Source organism: Somniosus microcephalus, chromosome 6 (assembly GCF_052327205.1).
Source record: "Somniosus microcephalus isolate GS21.2 chromosome 6, FLI_Smic_1.0, whole genome shotgun sequence".
In the NCBI taxonomy this organism is placed as follows: domain Eukaryota; kingdom Metazoa; phylum Chordata; class Chondrichthyes; order Squaliformes; family Somniosidae; genus Somniosus; species Somniosus microcephalus.
In genome coordinates, this window is record NC_140992.1 from 16627252 (window position 1) to 16646887 (window position 19636).

At 45.0% G+C, this 19636-nt stretch overlaps 1 protein-coding gene across 20 annotated transcripts in view; it reads right to left on the minus strand.

The window, feature by feature from the left end:
* The window catches only part of LOC147115496 (muscleblind-like protein 1), a 743720-nt gene that overhangs the window by 39406 nt on the left and 684678 nt on the right, over positions 1 to 19636 (minus strand). The gene's annotated exons all lie outside the window — the stretch shown is intronic.

The following is a 19636-nucleotide window of genomic DNA, read 5'->3' on the forward strand; positions in this document are numbered from 1 at the left end:
CTCCTTTGATGGGAATCTATCCCATTCCTCAGTGTGAACATCCCTCCTTTGATTGGGAATCTATCCCATTCCTCAGTGTGAACATCCCTCCTTTGATGGGAATCTATCCCATTCCTCAGTGTGAACATCCCTCCTTTGATTGGGAACCTATCCCATTCCTCAGTGTGAACATCCCTCTCTTTGATTGGGAATCTATCCCATTCCTCAGTGTGAACATTCCTCTCTTTGATTGGGAATCTATCCCATTCCTCAGTGTGAACATCCCTCCTTTGATTGGGAATCTATCCCATTCCTCAGTGTGAACATCCCTCCTTTGATTGGGAATCTATCCCATTCCTCAGTGTGAACATCCCTCCTTTGATTGGGAACCTATCCCATTCCTCAGTGTGAACATCCCTCTCTTTGATTGGGAATCTATCCCATTCCTCAGTGTAAACATCCCTCTCTTTGATTGGGAATCTATCCCATTCCTCAGTGTGAACATCCCTCCTTTGATTGGGACTCTATCCCATTCCTCAGTGAGACCAACCCTCCTTTGATTGGGAATCTATCCCATTCCTCAGTGTGAACATCCCTCTCTTTGATTGGGAATCTATCCCATTCCTCAGTGTGAACGTCTCTCCTTTGATTGGGAATCTATCCCATTCCTCAGTGTGAACGTCCCTCCTTTGATTGGGAATCTATCCCATTCCTCAGTGTGAACATCCCTCCTTTGATTGGGAATCTATCCCATTCCTCAGTGTGGACATCCCTCTCTTTGATTGGGAATCTATCCCATTCCTCAGTGTGAACGTCCCTCCTTTGATTGGGAATCTATCCCATTCCTCAGTGTGAACATCCCTCTCATTGATGGGAATCTATCCCATTCCTCAGTGTGAACATCCCTCCTTTGATTGGAAATCTATCCCATTCCTCAGTGTGAACGTCCCTCCTTTGATTGGGAATCAATCCCATTCCTCAGTGTGAACGTCCCTCCTTTGATTGGGAATCTATCCCATTCCTCCGTGTGAACATCCCTCTCATTGATGGGAATCTATCCCATTCCTCAGTGTGAACATCCCTCCTTTGATTGGGAATCTATCCCATTCCTCAGTGTGAACGTCCCTCCTTTGATTGGGAATCTATCCCATTCCTCAGTGTGAACATCCCTCTCATTGATGGGAATCTATCCCATTCCTCAGTGTGAACATCCCTCCTTTGATTGGGAATCTATCCCATTCCTCAGTGTGAACGTCCCTCCTTTGATTGGGAATCTATCCCATTCCTCAGTGTGAACGTCCCTCCTTTGATTGGGAATCTATCCCATTCCTCAGTGTGAACGTCCCTCCTTTGATTGGGAATCTATCCCATTCCTCAGTGTGAACGTCCCTCCTTTGATTGGGAATCTATCCCACTCCTCAGTGTGAACATCCCTCCTTTGATTGGGAATCTATCCCATTCCTCAGTGTGAAGATCCCTCCTTTGATTGGGAATCTATCCCATTCCTCAGTGTGAACATCCCTCCTTTGATTGGGAATCTATCCCATTCCTCAGTGTGAACATCCCTCCTTTGATTGGGAACCTATCCCATTCCTCAGTGTGAACGTCCCTCCTTTGATTGGGAAGCTATCCCATTCCTCAGTGTGAACGTCCCTCCTTTGATTGGGAAGCTATCCCATTCCTCAGTGTGAACGTCCCTCCTTTGATTGGGAAGCTATCCCATTCCTCAGTGTGAACGTCCCTCCTTTGATTGGGAAGCTATCCCATTCCTCAGTGTGAACGTCCCTCCTTTGATTGGGAAGCTATCCCATTCCTCAGTGTGAACATCCCTCTCATTGATGGGCACAACATTTCACCATTTTGCAAGCGGCCGTTATTAGAGTGTAGGCATGGAATGGGATGTACTTGTTTTTCCTAACACACCAACGTATTGAGTACCCTTTCACCTACCTCGCAACACCTCTGCTTTCCCTGCAGCATTAAGGTAGAAACAAAGTTAAAAAAATAAATAAAATCAGTTGAAATGTAGAAGCTGTATAAATACCAAATGCCTGACTAAAGTTTTAAAGGGGGAATGTTGGTGCAGGACAGTGTCACTAACATTTTGTCAAAGGCCACAATTTCAAGGGGTGTCTGGCTTGAAGGTAACTCCTCATGACGCTGCACCTCGGAGTTATGGAATGTGAATCATCACCCACAATTTCCATACAGCGAGCTCTTCCTTTCAAACCATATCCTCTGTGCCACGTGGTCACCAGGCCACCGGGGGAGAAATAAATTAACTGCAAGACCAATTAGATTTGGGCCTTTTATCATATCCAGTATGGACGTTGTCTGCTGACAAGTCTTCTCTTACTGGACAGCAAGAAAAGGAGAAGGAATGGCTCTGAATCCAAACTCTACCAACAGCCCACCACTCTGGAATGTCCATTCCAGTCATACCTCAGGAGGTTCTGATACTGCGGTGGCCTCTCAAAGGCTTAATATACTGAACGTACCACTCAGGGATGCAACGGAGACAGATAGTGTTAGCACATTTAAGAAGGGGTGGAATAGTTATTTGCTGGAGAAAGGGATTGAGGGGGTTGACAAGACAGAGCTGTGTATGGGTTTTTGTCAAACCAGATAATGAAGCAGTCCATGCCCGCATGCAGCAAGATCTGGACAACATCCAGGCTTGGGCTGATAAGTGGCAAGTAACATTGGCGCTACACAGGTGCCAGGCAATGACTATCTCCAACAAGAGAGAATCTAACCACCTCCCCTTGACATTCAATGGCATTACCATCGTCGAATGCAGGTCACCATTGACCAGAAACTTAATTAGACCAGCCACATAAATACTGTGGCTACAAGAGCAGTTCAGAGGCTGGGTAATCTGCGGCGAGTGACTCACTTCTTGACTCCCCAAAGCCTTTCCACCATCTGCAAGACACAAGTCAGGAGTGTGATGGAATACTCTCCACTTGCCTGGATGAGTGCAGCTCCAACAACACTGAAGAAGCTCAACAGCATCCAGGACAAAGCAGCCCTCTTGAATGGAACCCCATCCACCACCTTAAACATTCACTCCCTCCACCACCGGCGCACCGTGGCTGCAGTGTGTACCATCTACAAGATGCACTGCAGCAACTCGTCAAGGCTTCTTCGACAGCACCTCCCAAACCCGTGACCCCTACCACCTAGAAGGACAAAGGCAGCAGGTGCATGGGAACACCACCACCTCCAACTTCCCCTCCAAGTCACACTCCATCCTGACTTGGAAATATATCGGCTGTTCCTTCATCATCTCTGTGTCAAAATCCTGGAACTCCCTACCTAACAGCACTGTGGGAGTGCCTTCACTACATGGACTGCAGTGGTTCAAGAAGGGGGCTCACCACCACCTTCTCCAGGGCAATTAGGGATGGGCAATAAATGCCAGCCTTGCCAGCGATGTCCACATCCCACAAATGAATAAAAACAAAAGATGGGTGCGGTGGTCTCTATGTAGGTGTCAGTTTGGCTCAGTTCCTAGCATTCTTGCCTCTGAGTCAGACTGTTCAAATCCCACTCCCAGTTGCGAGCACATAACATTGAGTCTACAGCACAGAAACAGGCCATTCAGCCCAACTGGTCTTTGCCAGTGTTTATGCTCCACCCGAGCCTCCTCCCACCCTTCTTCATCTCACCCTATCAGCGTAACCTTCTATTCCTTTCTCCCTCATACGCATATCTAGTTTCCCGTTAAATGCATCAATGCTTTTTGCTTCAACTGCTCCCTCTCTTTTAATTCGACCCAAAAAAAGAAACAATTTCACAAATAAGGTGACAAAAACCCAATTACCCTTTTAAATAGCCCTCCACCAATCAAATTAAAATTTGGTTGTCCCGATTAACAATGCACTCCAGTCCCCGCGGTGCCCACCGGTCACGAAAGAGCTCGAGCGTGCCGGCGGACACCGCGTGCTCCATCTCTAGGGCCACCCGGGCGCGAACATGGCCACGGAAGAGGGGGAGGCAATCCGGTCGGACGACCCCCTGCTTCAACTGCTCCCTGTGGTAGTGTGGTGATTATTCCTTGATTAGTAAAAGTATTGTGATTCGTTGTTTGTTAACTGCCTTGGGATATGTGTTGTAATCTCATTGGTAGTTGATGATCACATGATGTGTTGTGGCTACCTTAAATTCAGTCCTTTTCTAGCTTTAGTTGGGACTGGATGTAGAAAGATATGCTGCTGATTTTAAAGTTAATAAAGCCTAACTTTGGAAGGCAAATCTATTCTTTATTTCAATTTATTAACTTTATGTTAGAATGGAGCGATATCTTCAACCAGAACGATTCAAGGCTGACCCCAATTCTGCTGGAGTGGATGATAAATGGAAACATTGGTATTGTACATTTAAAAACTTTTTGGGCGTGTTGGATCAAGAGGCTCTAAATAAGCTGAATATGCTGATCAACTACATTGACCCGGATGTATATAAATATATTTTGCACTGTAAAACTTATGAAGAGGCTACTTCTACATTGGAAAAGATTTTTGTTAAACCAAAGAATGAGGTATTTGCACGTCATCTTCTATCTGCCCGTAGGCAGCAGGTGGGAGAATCTTTGGATACTTATTTACAAGCACTTCGGTGCCTTAGTGTTGACTGTAATTATAAGGCTGTGGCGGCTGAAGAATATAAGGATGAATCGGTACGGGATGCTTTTATTAATGGATTACTGTCTAGATCAATTCGTCAGCGGTTGTTAGAAAATAAGACTCCGGATCTTAAAAGTGCTTTTGAGCAAGCTTCTACATTGGATATGGCTCAGAGAAGTTCGGATTCTTATGCTCTTTTTAATCGGCCTGCGACTATGGCTTCGGCAGTTTCGGATGAAAAGGAATTATGTGGACTTAATGGGAGTGGTTTACTAGATTTTGAAACAGTTTCTACTTTGGCGGCCGTTGCCTCTAGGATTCAGAAGTGTTATTTTTGTGGGAATATCCGGCACCCTCGTCTGAAGTGTCCTGCTCGGGAGGCTGTGTGTAGTAAATGCGGCAAGAGAGGTCATTATGCACGTGTGTGCAAATCATCAGGTTCAATTACCTTCCCTTCTCCTGGTGTGGGAGGGTCTTCCTCCACTACCTCTTCTGTGACTATTCAGCCTTTAGATAGGGCGTTTATTGCATCAATTTCTGCTGCATTTGCTCATGGCCTAAACAAAGCTATAGTTACGGCTCAAGTTAATGGGTTGGAAGTGAAGGCCCTTATAGATACGGGCAGTACTGAGAGTTTTATAAGTCTTCAGTTTGCGAAGGAGAAGCATTTGAAAATTTCGCCTGTTACGTATCAGGTGTGTATGGCTCAGACGACCCTTACTTCACAAATAGCTGGTTGTTGCTTTGTGAAAATGGTTCTTCTAGGTAATACGTATACTGATATATGCCTATCTGTTTTGCCTAATCTCTGTGCGGATATTTTGATTGGACACGATGTGCTTCAGTTACACGAGTCTGTTAGTCTTTCATTTGGAGGGACTAAGCCACCTTTATCTATTTGTGGATTAACCTCTTTATCTATTCCTCCATTATCACTTTTTTCCAATTTGATGTCGGATTGTAAGCCAATTGCTACCAAGTCAAGAAGATATAGTAGTCAGGATAGAGAATTTATTAATTCTGAAGTTCAACGTCTCTTATTGGAAGGAATCATTGAACCTAGTTGTTCGCCTTGGCGAGCACAGGTAGTTGTCACGACTAACGAGAGACACAAGAAACGAATGGTGATAGACTATTCCCAAACTATTAATAGGTATACTCAATTAGATGCGTACCCTTTGCCTAAGATTGATGAGCTTATCAATAAAGTATCTCAGTATAAAGTTTTTAGCACTATTGACTTAAAGAGTGCTTATCATCAGATTCCTATTGTTAAGAAGGATCAACCATATACGGCCTTTGAGGCTGGTGGAAAGCTGTATCAGTTTTGCCGAATACCATTTGGTGTTACTAATGGTGTTGCTTGTTTTCAACGGCAATGGATGCTTTTATAAGTGATAACTCCCTCTCTGACACCTTTTCATACTTAGATGACATCACAGTGTGTGGCAAATCAAGGGTGGAGCATGATTCTAATTTAAAAAGATTCCTTCAAGCTGCGGAAAAAGTTGGTTTAACTTTTAACAAAGAGAAATGTGTCTTTTCGACTACTGAGGTAAATCTATTGGGGTATATTATTTCGGGAAATAAGATTAAACCAGACCCAGAACGTCTGCGACCATTGATCGATTTACCTTGTCCTACTAATTCTAAGGCTTTGCAACGAGTTGTTGGACTGGTTTCTTATTATTCTAATTGGATTGCAAATTTTTCACAGAAGATCCGGCCTCTTATTCGGGTTACGACATATCCTCTATCATGGGAGGCCAGGACATGTTTTGAGAATTTTAAAAAGGATATTTTAGGAGCAGTTGTGCATTCCATTGATGAGCAGGTTCCCTTTGTGATTGAGACGGATGCTTCGGATTTTGCAATTGGGGCTACTTTGAACCAAAATGGAAGACCTGTGGCCTTTTTCTCACGTACTTTGAATAATAGTGAAAAAAGACATTCCTCAATAGAAAAAGAGGCATACGCAATAGTAGAAGCATTGCGTAAATGGAGACATTATTTATCGGGGCGACATTTCACGTTGGTAACTGACCAAAAATCTGTGTCCTTTATGTTTGATGTTAAACATTTTGGAAAGATTAAAAATGATAAAATAATGATGGAGGATTGAGTTGGCATGTTACCATTTTGACATAGTTTATCGTCCGGGGAAGGATAATCACACACACAGAATCACACAGAAACCCCACAGTGCAGATAGAGGCCATTTAGGCCCATCGAGCCTGCACCGACACATATCCCACCCGATCCCCATAACCCCTACACCAACACATATCCCACCCTATCCCCGTAACCCCACATATTTAATCCCCGTAACACTAAGGGTCAATTTATCATAGCCAATCAACCTAACCTGCACATCTTTGGACTGTGGGAGGAAACCGGAGCACCCGGAGAAAACCCACGCAAACACGGGGAGAATGTGCAAACTCCACACAGACAGTCACCCGAGGCCGGATTCGAACCCGGGTCCCTGGCGCTGTGAGGCAACAGTGCTAACCACTATGCCACCGTGTTGCTGCTGATGCACTGTCGAGGGCTTATTGTTCGGTGATTCACGGAGATACGCTTATTAATCTTCACAATGCCTTATGTCATCCTGGGGTTACGAGGATGATACACTTTGTACGCAGTAAGAACTTGCCTTTTTCAGTTGAAGACGTCAAGCGGATGACTTCATCATGTTCTATCTGTGCTCGGTGTAAACCGAATTTCTTTAAGCCTCAACGAGCTCATCTTATAAAGGCTACTTCTCCTTTTGAATGTTTGAGTGTTGATTTTAAGGGACCTCTTCCTTCAGCTACTCAAAACCGATATATATTTACTGTTGTGGATGAGTTTTCAAGGTTCCCTTTTGCTTTTCCTTGTGCAGATGTATCAGCTGCTACAGTTATTAAATGTTTGACTCAACTTTTTGTCATCTTTGGGATGCCTGCGTATATCCATTCGGATCAGGGAAGTTCTTTTATGTCTTCCCAGTTGAAGGAATACCTTCAGAGTCGGGAAATTTCTACTAGTCGAACTACCCCGTATAATCCCCAGGGTAATGGACAGTGCGAACGATACAATGGGGTGATCTGGAAGGCAGTTATGTTGGCGTTGACATCCCGGAACCTTAAGAATACACAGTGGGAAATGGTACTGCCTGATGCCCTGCATTCCATTAGATCATTGCTTTTAACGGCTACTAATGTGACCCCCCATGAAAGGCTCTTTAACTATCCGCGGAGATCTACTACGGGATATTCGGTACCTTCATGGCTTACTATGCAGGGACCTGTGTTGCTTCGACGCCATGTTAGATTGTCAAAATATGACCCCTTGGTGGAGGAGGTGGAGCTGTTGGAGGCAAATTCCCAATATGCTCACATTCGATTCCAAGATGGGAAAGAAAGTACTGTTTCAATTAAAGACTTGGCTCCTTGTGGGGGCCAGCCCTCTTCTGAGGATAATAATAATGGTCATGATTCGGATAATGTGGATGCTGTTACAGATACTACGAATATTTCCAATCCGATTGCAGATAATCATACTTCTATTAGTCAGCCTTTGATAGATGTTTATGACCGTCCCAGTGCATCTTCTGATGGGATTTCTAATCCGGAAACCGTTGAGAATCGGGATATGGATAGCCTTCCTGTTGAAGATACTTCTGTGCCTTCTGGCATGGGAGGGCAAGGAATTTCACCAAGGTTAAGAAGGTCGACACGAACAAGATATCCGGTCGACCGATTGAAAATGGACTTTTAAATTGATAGTAATGTTTTAAAAATTGTTGAAATATTATAGTATATTGTTTTAGTTGAGAGATACTTAATACTTATGCGTAATGTTATTATTTGTTGTTCATTTAGTATTGTGTTATGTAAATAGTTTTATTCTCGTGCATAGTTTAGTTGTAAATAATTAATTGTAAATTGTAAAAGTTATTAGGTTAGAGTATATTTTAAAGGAGGGGTGAATGTGGTGATTATTCCTTGATTAGTAAAAGTATTGTGATTTGTTGTTTGTTAACTGCCTTGGGATATGTGTTGTAATCTCATTGGTAGTTGATGATCACATGATGTGTTGTGGCTACCTTAAATTCAGTCCTTTTCTAGCTTTAGTTGGGACTGGATGTAGAAAGATATGCTGCCGATTTTAAAGTTAATAAAGCCTAACTTTGGAAGGCAAATCTATTCTTTATTGCAGGTAGCGAGTTCCACATTCTCACCACTCTTTGGATAAAGAAATTTCTCCTGAATTCCCTCTTGGGTTTATTAGTGACTATCTTATAGTTATGACCCCGTTTTTTAATCCCCTACAAGTGGAAACATCTTCTCCACGTCTACCCTATCGAGCCCCTTCATCATTTTAAAGACTTCTGTTTTCAAGAGAAAAGAGCCCCAGCTTGTTAAGTCTTTCCTGATAGTTATAACCTCGCAGCACTGGTATCATCCTTGAAGCTGACACTTCAGTGCAACACACGGGGAGCACTGCCTGGTTGGAGGCGCCGTCCTTCAGATGAGACAGTTACCCGACAGTCCACCTGTCTCTTCTGGTGGATAATAAAGATCCCACGACACTATTTAAAGAAGTGCAGAGAATTCTACCGCTTCTCTGGCCAACAATTTTTCCTCAACCAACACCAGCAAAAACAGATTAACTGGGCATTTAGCTCATTGGTGTTTGTGGGATCTTGCTGTGTCTTTCTGAGACAGAGAGACAGAGTCAGAGAACTTGCATTTATATAGCACTTTTCACAACTTAAGGATGTTCCAAAGCACTTCATAGTGAATTAAGTATTTTTGAAGTGTAGTCAATGTTGTAATGTTGGAAACATGGGAGTCAATTTGCGCACAGCAAGGTCCCACAACCAGCAATCTGATAATGGCCAGATAATCTGTTTTAGTGATGTTAGTTAAGGGATAAATGTTGGCCAGGACACCGGGGAGAACTCTCTGCTCTTTGAATAGTGCCATGGGATCTTTTACGTCCACCTGAGAGGGCAGACGGAAGCCTCAGTTTTACGTCTCATCCAAAAGACGGCACCTTCGACAGTGCAGCACTCCCTCAGTACAGCAATGAAGTATCAGGCTAGATTTTTGTGCTCAAGTCTCTGGAGTGGGACTTGAACCCAGAACCTTCTAGAGGCAAGAGTGCTATTACTGTGCAAGGCTGACACCTATATAAATGCAAGCTTTTCTTTTTAATCCTGTGCTTTCCTAGGTATCTATGAGGATTCTCCAGCCTGTAATATACTGAGAAAACAAGAACATAAGAAATAGGAGCTGGAGTCGGCCATTCGATCCCTCAAGCCTGCTCCGCCATTCAATAAGATCATGGCTGATCTTTTACCTCATCTCCACTTTCCTGCACTATCCTCATATCCCTTGATTCCCTTAATATCCAAAAATCTATCGATCACTGTCTTGAATAAACTCAACGACTGAGCCTCCACAGCCCTCTGGGGTAGAGAATTCCAAAGATTCACCACCCTCTGAGTGAAGAAATTTCTCCTCATCTCAGTCCTAAATGGCCAACCCCTTATTCTGAGTCTGTGACCCCTGGTTCTAGACTCCCCAGCCAGGGGGAAACATCCTCCCTGCATCTATCCTGTCAAGCCCTGTAAGAATGTTGTATGTTTCAATGAGATCACCTCTCATTCTTCTAAACTCTAGAGAATATAGGCCTGTTCTACACAATCTCTCTTCATAGGACAATCCCCCCATCCCAGGAATCAGTCTGGCGAACCTTCGTTGCACTCCCTCTATGGCAAGTATATCCTTCCTTAGGTAAGGAGACCAAAACTGTACACAATACTCCAGGTGTGGTCACACCAGGGACCTATATAATAGCAGTAAGACATCTTCACTCTTATACTCAAATTATCTTGTAATAAAGGCCAACAGACCATTTGTTTTCTTAATTGCTTGCTGTACCTGCATGTTAACTTTCAGTGATTTGTGTACAAGGACACCCAGGTCCCTCTGAACACCAACATTTCCCAAACTCTCACCAACATTCCCACCTAGCTTTGTATCATCAGCAAACATCATTGATGTAGATTGTGAATAGCACAGGCCCAAGCACTGATCCTTGCGGTACCCCACTAGTTACAGTCTGCCAACCCGAAAATGACCCATTTATTCCTACTCTCTGTTTTCTGTCCGATAACCAATCCTCAATCCATGTGAGTATATTACCCCCAATCTTATGAGCCCTAATTTTGTTTAGTAACCTCCTGTGTGGCACCTTATTGAATGCTTTCTGAAAATCCAAATATACCACATCCACTGCTTCCCCCTTATCTATTCTGTTAGTTACAACCTCAATAAGCTCTAACAGATTTGTCAAACATGATTTCCCTTTCATAAATCTGTATTGACTCTGCCCAATCCTATTATTATTTTCTAAGTGCCCTGTTACCACGTCCTTAATAATAGATTCTAGCATTTTCCCTACTACTGATGTCAGGCTAACTGGTCTGTATCATCTGTAACTTACTGTAGTTCCCTGTTTTCTCTCTCCCTCCTTTCTTAAATAGTGGGGTTACATTTGCTACCTTCCAATCCCCAGGAACCGTTCTAGAATCTATGGAATTTTGGAAGATGACACCCAATGCATCCACTATCTCCACAGCCACCTCTTTCAAAACCCTAGGATGTAGGCCATCGGGTCCAGGGGATTTATCAGCTTTCAGTCCCATTAATTTATCCAGTACTATGTTTTTACTAATACTAATTTCTTTCAGTTCCTCATTCTCACTAGATCCTTGATTTCCACTATTGCCGGGAGGTTTTTTGCGTCTTCTTCTGTGAAGACAGACACAAAGTATTTGTTTAATTTCGCTGCAATTTCCTTATTCCCCATTATAATTTCTCCTGTCTCAGCCTGTAATGGACCCACACTTACTTTCGCTAATCTTTTCCTTTTTACATACCTATAGAAGCTTTTACAGTCTGTTTTTATGTCTCTCGCTAGCTTACTCTCATATTCTATTTTCCCTTTCTTTATCAATTTCTTGGTCCTCCTTTGCTGAATTCTAAAATCCTCCCAATCCTCAGGCTTACTACTTTTTTTGGCAACATTATAAGCCTCTTCCTTTGATCTAATACTATCTTTAACTTCTCTTGTTAGCCACAGTTGGACCACTTTTCCTGTGGGGTTTTTGTGCCTTAAAGGAATGTATATTTGTTGTAAATTATGTATTAATTCTTTAAATGCGAGCCATTGCTTGTCTACTGTCATATCTTTTAATGTAGTTTCCCAACCTACCTTAGCCAACTCGCCCCTCATACCTACGTAGTTTGCTTTGTTTAGATTTATGACCCTAGTTTCGGATTTAACTAAATCACTTTCAAACTTAATATAAAATTCTATCATATTATGGTCACTCCTCCCTAAGGGCCCCTTTACTACAAGGTTATGATTTAACCCTTTCTCATTGCACAATACTAGATCTAAAATAGCCTGTTCCCTAGTTGGTTCCTCAACATACTGATCCAGAAAACTATCTTGTATACATTCCATGAATTCGTCCTCCACACTATTACTGCAAATTTGGTTAGCCCAATCTATATGTAGATTAAAGTCCCCCATGATTACTGTATTACTCTTGTTACATGTGTCTCTAATTTCCTGATTTATACTCTGCCCTACATTACAACTACTGTTTGGGGGCCTATGAACAACTCCCACCAATGTTTTCTGCCCCTTGCTGTTTCTTAGCTCCACCCAAACGGATTCTACTTCTTGATTTTCGGGGCTAAAATCCTTTCTCTCTGCTGTCTTTATCCCATCCTTTATTATCAGGGCTCCCCCTATCTCTAAGCCTACCTCTTCTTAAAGTTAAGTATCCTGGAATACTGGGATCCTGGAATACTGCCACCACTCCCTGGAAAACAAAGCCATGCAATACCCTAGCATGAACCATGTCATAACAATTGAATGAGAGAGTCACAATGCAGTGAAAGGGGAGATGCTTTCACGCTATGTAGATGGATTTACAACCTCACGCTTCTGATGGGGAGCATGGCCCAGCGCTACAACACTGTAGCCCTACCCGCCAACCCACTGTCCCTTTGCACGTGGCTCCTCTCATCTCCCTGCAGTAATGCTTACTCCGTCTTATTCAACATTTCTTTCAATGTAACGCATACATACCCAGGTGTATTGCAAAGGTTCAACAGATTCTCCCAGTTTAGGTTTAGGTTTATTTCACAAGAAAAATCAAAGAACCATGCGCCATTTTAAAGACAATGAAGAAGGAGGAACTAGATTGACAGAGGAATACAGATATGGGGAAAACAGCAATGAATTGGGACTGGATGAGATAGCACTGGTGATGGAGCCTGCGCAAACACAGAGACAACATAGGAACAGGAGGAGGTCATTCAGCCCCATGAGCCTGCTCCGCCATTCAATTAAGTCATGGCTGATCTGTACCATAAATCCATTTATCAGCCTCTGTTCCATATGCCTTGATACCCTTACAATGGCCTCCTTGTGTACTGGAAGTCCTATAGTTCTATAAAGTCACGTGCAGCCGAGCGGAATGATAAGCACTGCATCTTTGCAACATGCCCTATTTTATCCAAAATTCAACAGCTGGAGATGGTCTGGATAATGAATTCTGTGGTTTCAGCTTGGTCACCTTGATTTCAGGGAGCTGGAGACATCGACTAACCAATTACTGCTGCCATAAAGGGTTAGTGAAGGGTCCCAGATCAGCCTTTCAAATCTGACTGCTTTGAAGGCAATTATCACCCCAGAGGAAACCTTCAGTTACCAATAGACTCTGAAAGATACCATGCAACATGGCAGGGCTCAATAAGATTGACCTCCTCCAGCCCTACAGCCCTCAGAGAACTCTCCGTTCCTCCAACTATGGCCTCTTGTCCATCCGCCCCTTCCTTCACCCCACCATTGGTGGCCGTGCCTTCATGCCGTCTAGGCCCTAATCTCTGGAATTCCCTCCCTTATCCTCACCACCTCTCTCTCCTCCTTCAAGACGCTCCTTCAAACCTACCTCTTGAGCAAGCTTTGGCTCGATGTCAATTTTTGTCTGATAGTCACTCCTGTGAAGCACCTTGTGACGTTCTACTACGTTCAAGGCGCTATATAAATGCAAGTTGTTGTTGTAGCCCCCCCCCTTGGCTGGAGATGGTTCTTGTGGTCTGGCACTAGTGCAGCTACTGCTGAATCTAAGTCTTAGCCACTTAGACGCCCTGGTCCGTGCTGTGGCGTCTGATCTCGGCCAGGGTAACAGTGGGTGTGCTACAACTGGCCTTCGCATCCCTTAAGCTAGGGAGGGAACAATTCGGGCCCTGATTGCAATCCAGTTACTCCTGCTGAAAAACACACCCAGGTGGACACTGGGTGAGGACAGCACGTGGTTCAACTACGATGCCTCTCATGATCGAGCAGCGTGCCGACTCACTGCCTAGACTCACACGTGACCAGCTGGGCGAGGTACACCAGCAAGATTCGGCTCCTTCAGAAGAAGATGGGTGGAGATTGGGGTCATTGTGAAAGTTGGGGCGGGGGGGGGGGGCGGTGGGGGGCATAGGAAGAATCTAGCTTTAGAGATTGTATAAACTTTCTACCCATAAAAGCATGAATATTCTCTTAACTACAAATTCACACACTGTGGCCTTTCTGCCATTTCTGAACATAGACCGATTTACTGAATATGCACCATGGCTAATAGACTTGACACTTCCAGCAAGGAACTCATATATCTGCAGATCCAGAGGCTTCAAGCCCTACGCTGCAGAGTCATGCTCTCCAGGGACTCCACCGGTTCTACTGGAACTCGTGACTCATCGCTTTAAGCTACAATTAACGTTTTCAAATAATACACAAACACGTCAAAACAGTTCAAAATCCAATTCAGCGGGAACATCAAAAACAAAACCTTTCTTGTTTGCAGGCTGTGCAATTTTGTCAAAAACGTTAGAACTTTTTACCACAGGCAGGGCTCCTTTTGAATCCACAACCTATGACCTGTAAGGGGGGACGTTGTAACATGTCACAGTAGATCCCTTTGAACTGCTGTGTAGCTTCAAGGAATAGCCAGCCTCATTTTTTTTTTCCAGATCGATTTTTTAGTTGAAGGGATAAAGAGCAAAGGGATTGCTTTAAAGAGGACTCGTTATCTTGACAAAGTGACTTATATGGCCTTTCACGAGCAGAGAAATAAATGCACAATTGGTGGCGTGTTGATGTCATCACACCACCAATCATGGCTGTGGTTAAAAGTTTAACTCTTGTTCATTCTAAGTGATGTCAAATAAAAACTAAAAGGCTACCAGCTGGTCAGTGAACAGCCCTGTGTGGATTGGAGTTGTATAGATCAGGAAGTCCCAAAGTACGGTCCCCCTGTGCCGTTAGGTTAGGGTGACCATACAGCCCCGTTTTCCGGGGACAGTCCCCGGATGAGGGACTATGTCCCCCGTGCAAACAATGTCCCCAAAAGAGTCCACGGTTCGGGAAACTCGTCCCCGAATACGTGCGGGTTCAAATCATAGAAACATAGAAGATAGGAGCAGGAGTAGGCCATTCGGCCCCTCGAGCCTGCTCCGCCATTCAATGCGATCATGGCTGATCATCCAAATTCAGTACCCTGTCCCTGCTTTCTCCCCATATCCCTTGATCCCTTTAGCCTTAAGAAATATATCCAACTCCTTCTTGAATATATTTAATGAATTGGCCTCCACTGCCTTCTGTGGTAGAGAATTCCACAGGTTCACCACTCTCTGGGTGAAGAAATTCCTCCTCATTTCTGTCCTAAATGGCTTACACCTTATCCTTAGACTGTGACCCCTGGTTCTGGACTCCCCGATCATCGGGAACATCCTTCCTGCATCTAGTCTGTCCAGTCCTGCCAGAATTTTGTACGTTTCAATGAGATCCCCTCTCATTCTTCTAAACTCCAGCGAGTATAAGCCCAATCGACCCAATCTCTCCTCATTCGTCATTCCTGCCATCCCAGGTATCAGTCTGGTGAATCTTCGCTGCACTCCCTCCATGGCAAGAACATCCTTCCTCAGATAAGGCGATCAAAACTGCACACAATACTCAAGATGTGGTCTCACCAAGGCCCTGTACAACTGCAGCAAGACATCCTTGTTCCTGTACTCAAACCCTCTCACTACGAAGGCCAACATACCATTTGACTTCTTAACCGCCTGCTGCACCTGCATGCTTACCTTCAGCGACTGGTGCACAAGGATACCCAGGTCTCGTTGCACTTCCCCTTCTCCCAATCTATTGCCATTCAGATAATAATCTGCCTTCCTGTTTTTGACTCCAAAGTGGATAACCTCGCATTTATCCACATTATACTGCATCTGCCATGTTTCTGCCCAATCACCCAACCTGTCCAAATCATACTGGAGTTTTTCTGCATCCTCCTCACAGCACACACGCCCACCCAGCTTTGTGTCGTCTGCAAACTTAGAGATATTACATCTAGTTCCCTCATCTCGATCATGAATATATATTGTGAATAGCTGGGGTCCTAGCACCAATCTCTGCGGTACCCCACTAGTCACTGCCTGCCACTCGGAAAAAGACCCGTTTATTCCAACTCTTTGCTTTCTGTCTGCCAACCAGTTCTCTATCCAAGTCAGGAGCTATCTACCTATCAGGAGCCACGTGACCCCGAGCTGCCGGTCAATAAAGTGAGCGGGGCTGTGCGGCGGGGCGGGTTCCGATTGGTGGGTGGGATGTCAATCTCCTGTTTTCAACCAGTAGAAGGGGTGGACTCACCGAGCGGCTTCAACCTGTGCCGAGATCGCGCCCCGTGGCCGCGGCACGCGTTTACTTTGGCTTCAGTTGCATCAAAATAACAACATCTTTGCCTCGCTACGCTGCACAACCTACATTTTCCATCCTGGCTACTTTGCTGCGCTCCCCACCCTGTGTGTCCCCGGATTGGGGTTTAGAAAATATGGTCACCCGTTGTTATGTGGTCGCAGCCGTTTGGGCTGTTACACTTGGCATCGGTACCTCTGGCCTGAGCAACGTTAAAAAAAAAATCAGCCTGGGCGCTCAATCCTAATTGTACTGACGTGACACACTACTGGAATGCACAGGCGTGTCAATGTCAGGTGATGCCCCCGCCCCTCTATAATGATATAGTGACAGCAATCTGGAATGGTAGTAGAAATGTGGGATTCTCTCCCCCAAAACCTCTTTAAACCTTTATAAAACTCAGGTTAGTCCCCAGCTAGAGTCTTCTTCTTAGGCAGTCCCTCGGAATTGAGGACGACTTGCTTCCACATTAAAAATGAGTTCGCAGGTGACTGATTAGTCCAATGCAGGACCTACAGTCTCTGTCACAGGTGGGGCAGACGGTGGTTGAAGGGGCGGGTGGGTGGGGTGCTTCAGTTGACGTGCGTTCCTTGCGCTGCCTGCGCTTGGCTTCCACTTGCTCCCGGCGAAGAGACTCGAGGTGTTCGGCGCCTTCCCGGATGTTTCTCCTCCACTTTGTGCGGTCTTGGGCCAGGGATTCCCAGGTGTCGGTGGGGATGTTACACTTTTTCAAGGAGGCTTTGAGGGTGTCCTTGAAGCGTTTCCTCTGCCCACCTGGGGCTCTCTTGCCGTGCCGGAGCTCCGAGTAGAGCGCTTGTTTTGGGAGTCTCGTATCAGGCATCGAGTATTGTGGCCAATTCTGGGCAAAACACTTTAGAGAGGATGTCAAGGCCTTAGAGAGGGTGCAGAGGAGATTTACCAGAATGGTACCAGGGCTGAATGACTTCAGTTATGTGGAGAGGCTGGAGAAACTGAGGTTGTTCTCCTTACAGCAGAGAAGGTTAAGGGGAGATTTGATCGAGGTGTTCAAAATCATGAAGGGTTTTGACAGAGTAAATAAGGAGAAACTGTTTCCAGTGGCAGGAGGGTCGGTAACCAGATGACACAGATTTAAGGTGATTGGCAAAAGAACCAGAGGCGGCATGAGGAAATATTGTTTTACACAGCGAGTTGTTGTGATCTGGAACGCGCTGCCTGAAAGGGCGGTGGAAGCAGATTCAATAGTAACTTTTAAAAGGTAATTGGATAAATTTGCAGGGCTTTGGGGAAAGAGCAGGGAATTGGGATTAATTGGATCGCTCTTTTATAGAGCTGGCACAGGCAGGATGGGCAGAATGGCCTCCTGTGCTCTATCATTCTATTGATTCTGTGCATGTTGGGACAATTAGAGCTTTCAAGACTGAGATCAGTGATTTTTTCTTAGATCAGGGTATCAAGGGTCAATGGCGGGTCAATGGAGTTGAGGTACAGGTCAGCCAGGATCTAACTGAATGGTGGAGCAGGTTCGAGCGGCTGAATGACCTACTCCCGTCCCTATAAATAACCCGCTGATAATCACTCTCTAGGCTCATATCTAGTCACTTGGATGAGGCAGTGGAGAGCATCTAGTTGGTGTACCCCCTTGCCCTAATCCCACTTCGCCCCAGATCTGTTGGGAAGTGAATTGGGGCAAAGAAAATACGACCGAAGGCATGAAGTTGCCCTGCAAGTGCTCACACTTCAACTGGTGTAGCATGAACTGGAGAACAAACCTTCGTGGGAGCAGGCTGATAACTACGAACTGACAACACCTCGAAATACCCCTTAAGTAATAAGCCGTGGCAGTCATTTGCCTCGGGTGAATCCCCAATGTTGTGTGTGCAGAACTGAGTTTCAATCATTTTAATGAGAAATCACTCCATTTCCAAGAACAATAGGGTAGCTCTTGACTTTGTGCGCTAGTGTAAAACTCATCTTACATCTCTCCCGATCTTTATTTCCATTTTCTAAAATGGCTGCCGACTCGCTAGCGCCCATTTCACGCTATTGCGCAAAGTCAAGGTCTACCCCAATGTGTGTATTCATGCAGTAGCCATGTTCTAACTTGATACCCCTTTCACATAATCCCAGAGAGCCGTTTGCCAAATGAATACAGCATTCCCAGCAGGACTCGGCCCTTCTGCTGGACTTCAATGTGATTTCATAGCACCGTCTTAAGCACCCTTCGTCCCCGGAAGGAAAGCAAATCCTTCGCCCTCGTCACATGAAACTCTTGCAGCCTCCTCTTGTCACTGACAATTCAATGCTTAACATAAACCAATTGGACCCACGTCGCTGGTACTTTTTTCACTGGTAAAGACTTAGCCATCTGCACATAGGAAAAGACCTTCGTCTCACACTTTCCAAAACACTGGATTCAGATCTGGAACTCCGGAACACACTAGTGTTGAGAACCTTCCAGGACTGCCCAGGAGTCTCCAGGAATTAGAAGACTAAACTCCAGTACATGGCTGCCAGCAAATTCACTTTCCAATTGGCCGTGGGTAGGCGGGGCACCGTGAGGACGGACATGTCGGGCGACCAATGGCGAGAGCGTGGGGGTGGGGTGGTAGGAGGCAGGAGGTCATGCGATGACACCTCCAGGTAGACGTCCAAGCAGAGTTGGCAACCCTGGAACACGCAGCAGTGGAACCAAGTCTTGTGTCTCAGCCAGCCACCAGCCTGCTGCCACCCTGCGGCATGTACTCTGGGCACATTATTTGGTTTATGTCCAAACTCATCTGTTCTCACCTAATATGTTGACCAAGCGTTCAAAGGAGCGTTTGGAAGTATTTCATCAACAACTTGTACTGTACAGCCCTTTTAATGAAGTGAGGTTTCCCACAGAACAAGAGTTAGGGGGGTGACCAAAAGTGCAGCCAAAGAGAGAGGTTTCAAAGTAGCTCCTAGGGAGTCAGCCTTGGATCAGTGGTAGTACTCTTGATGCTGGATCAGAAGAAAATAGGTTCAAGCCCCGTTGCGCGAGTTAAGCATATAATTTAACCTGACAGTTGAGTGCATAGAAGATAGGAGCAGGAGTAGGCCATTCGGCCCCTCGAGCCTGCTCCGCCATTCAATGCGATCATGGCTGATCATCCAAATTCAGTACCCTGTCCCTGCCTTCTCCCCATATCCCTGGATCCCCTTAGCCTTAAGAAATATATCTAACTCCTTCTTGAATATATTTAATGAATTGGCCT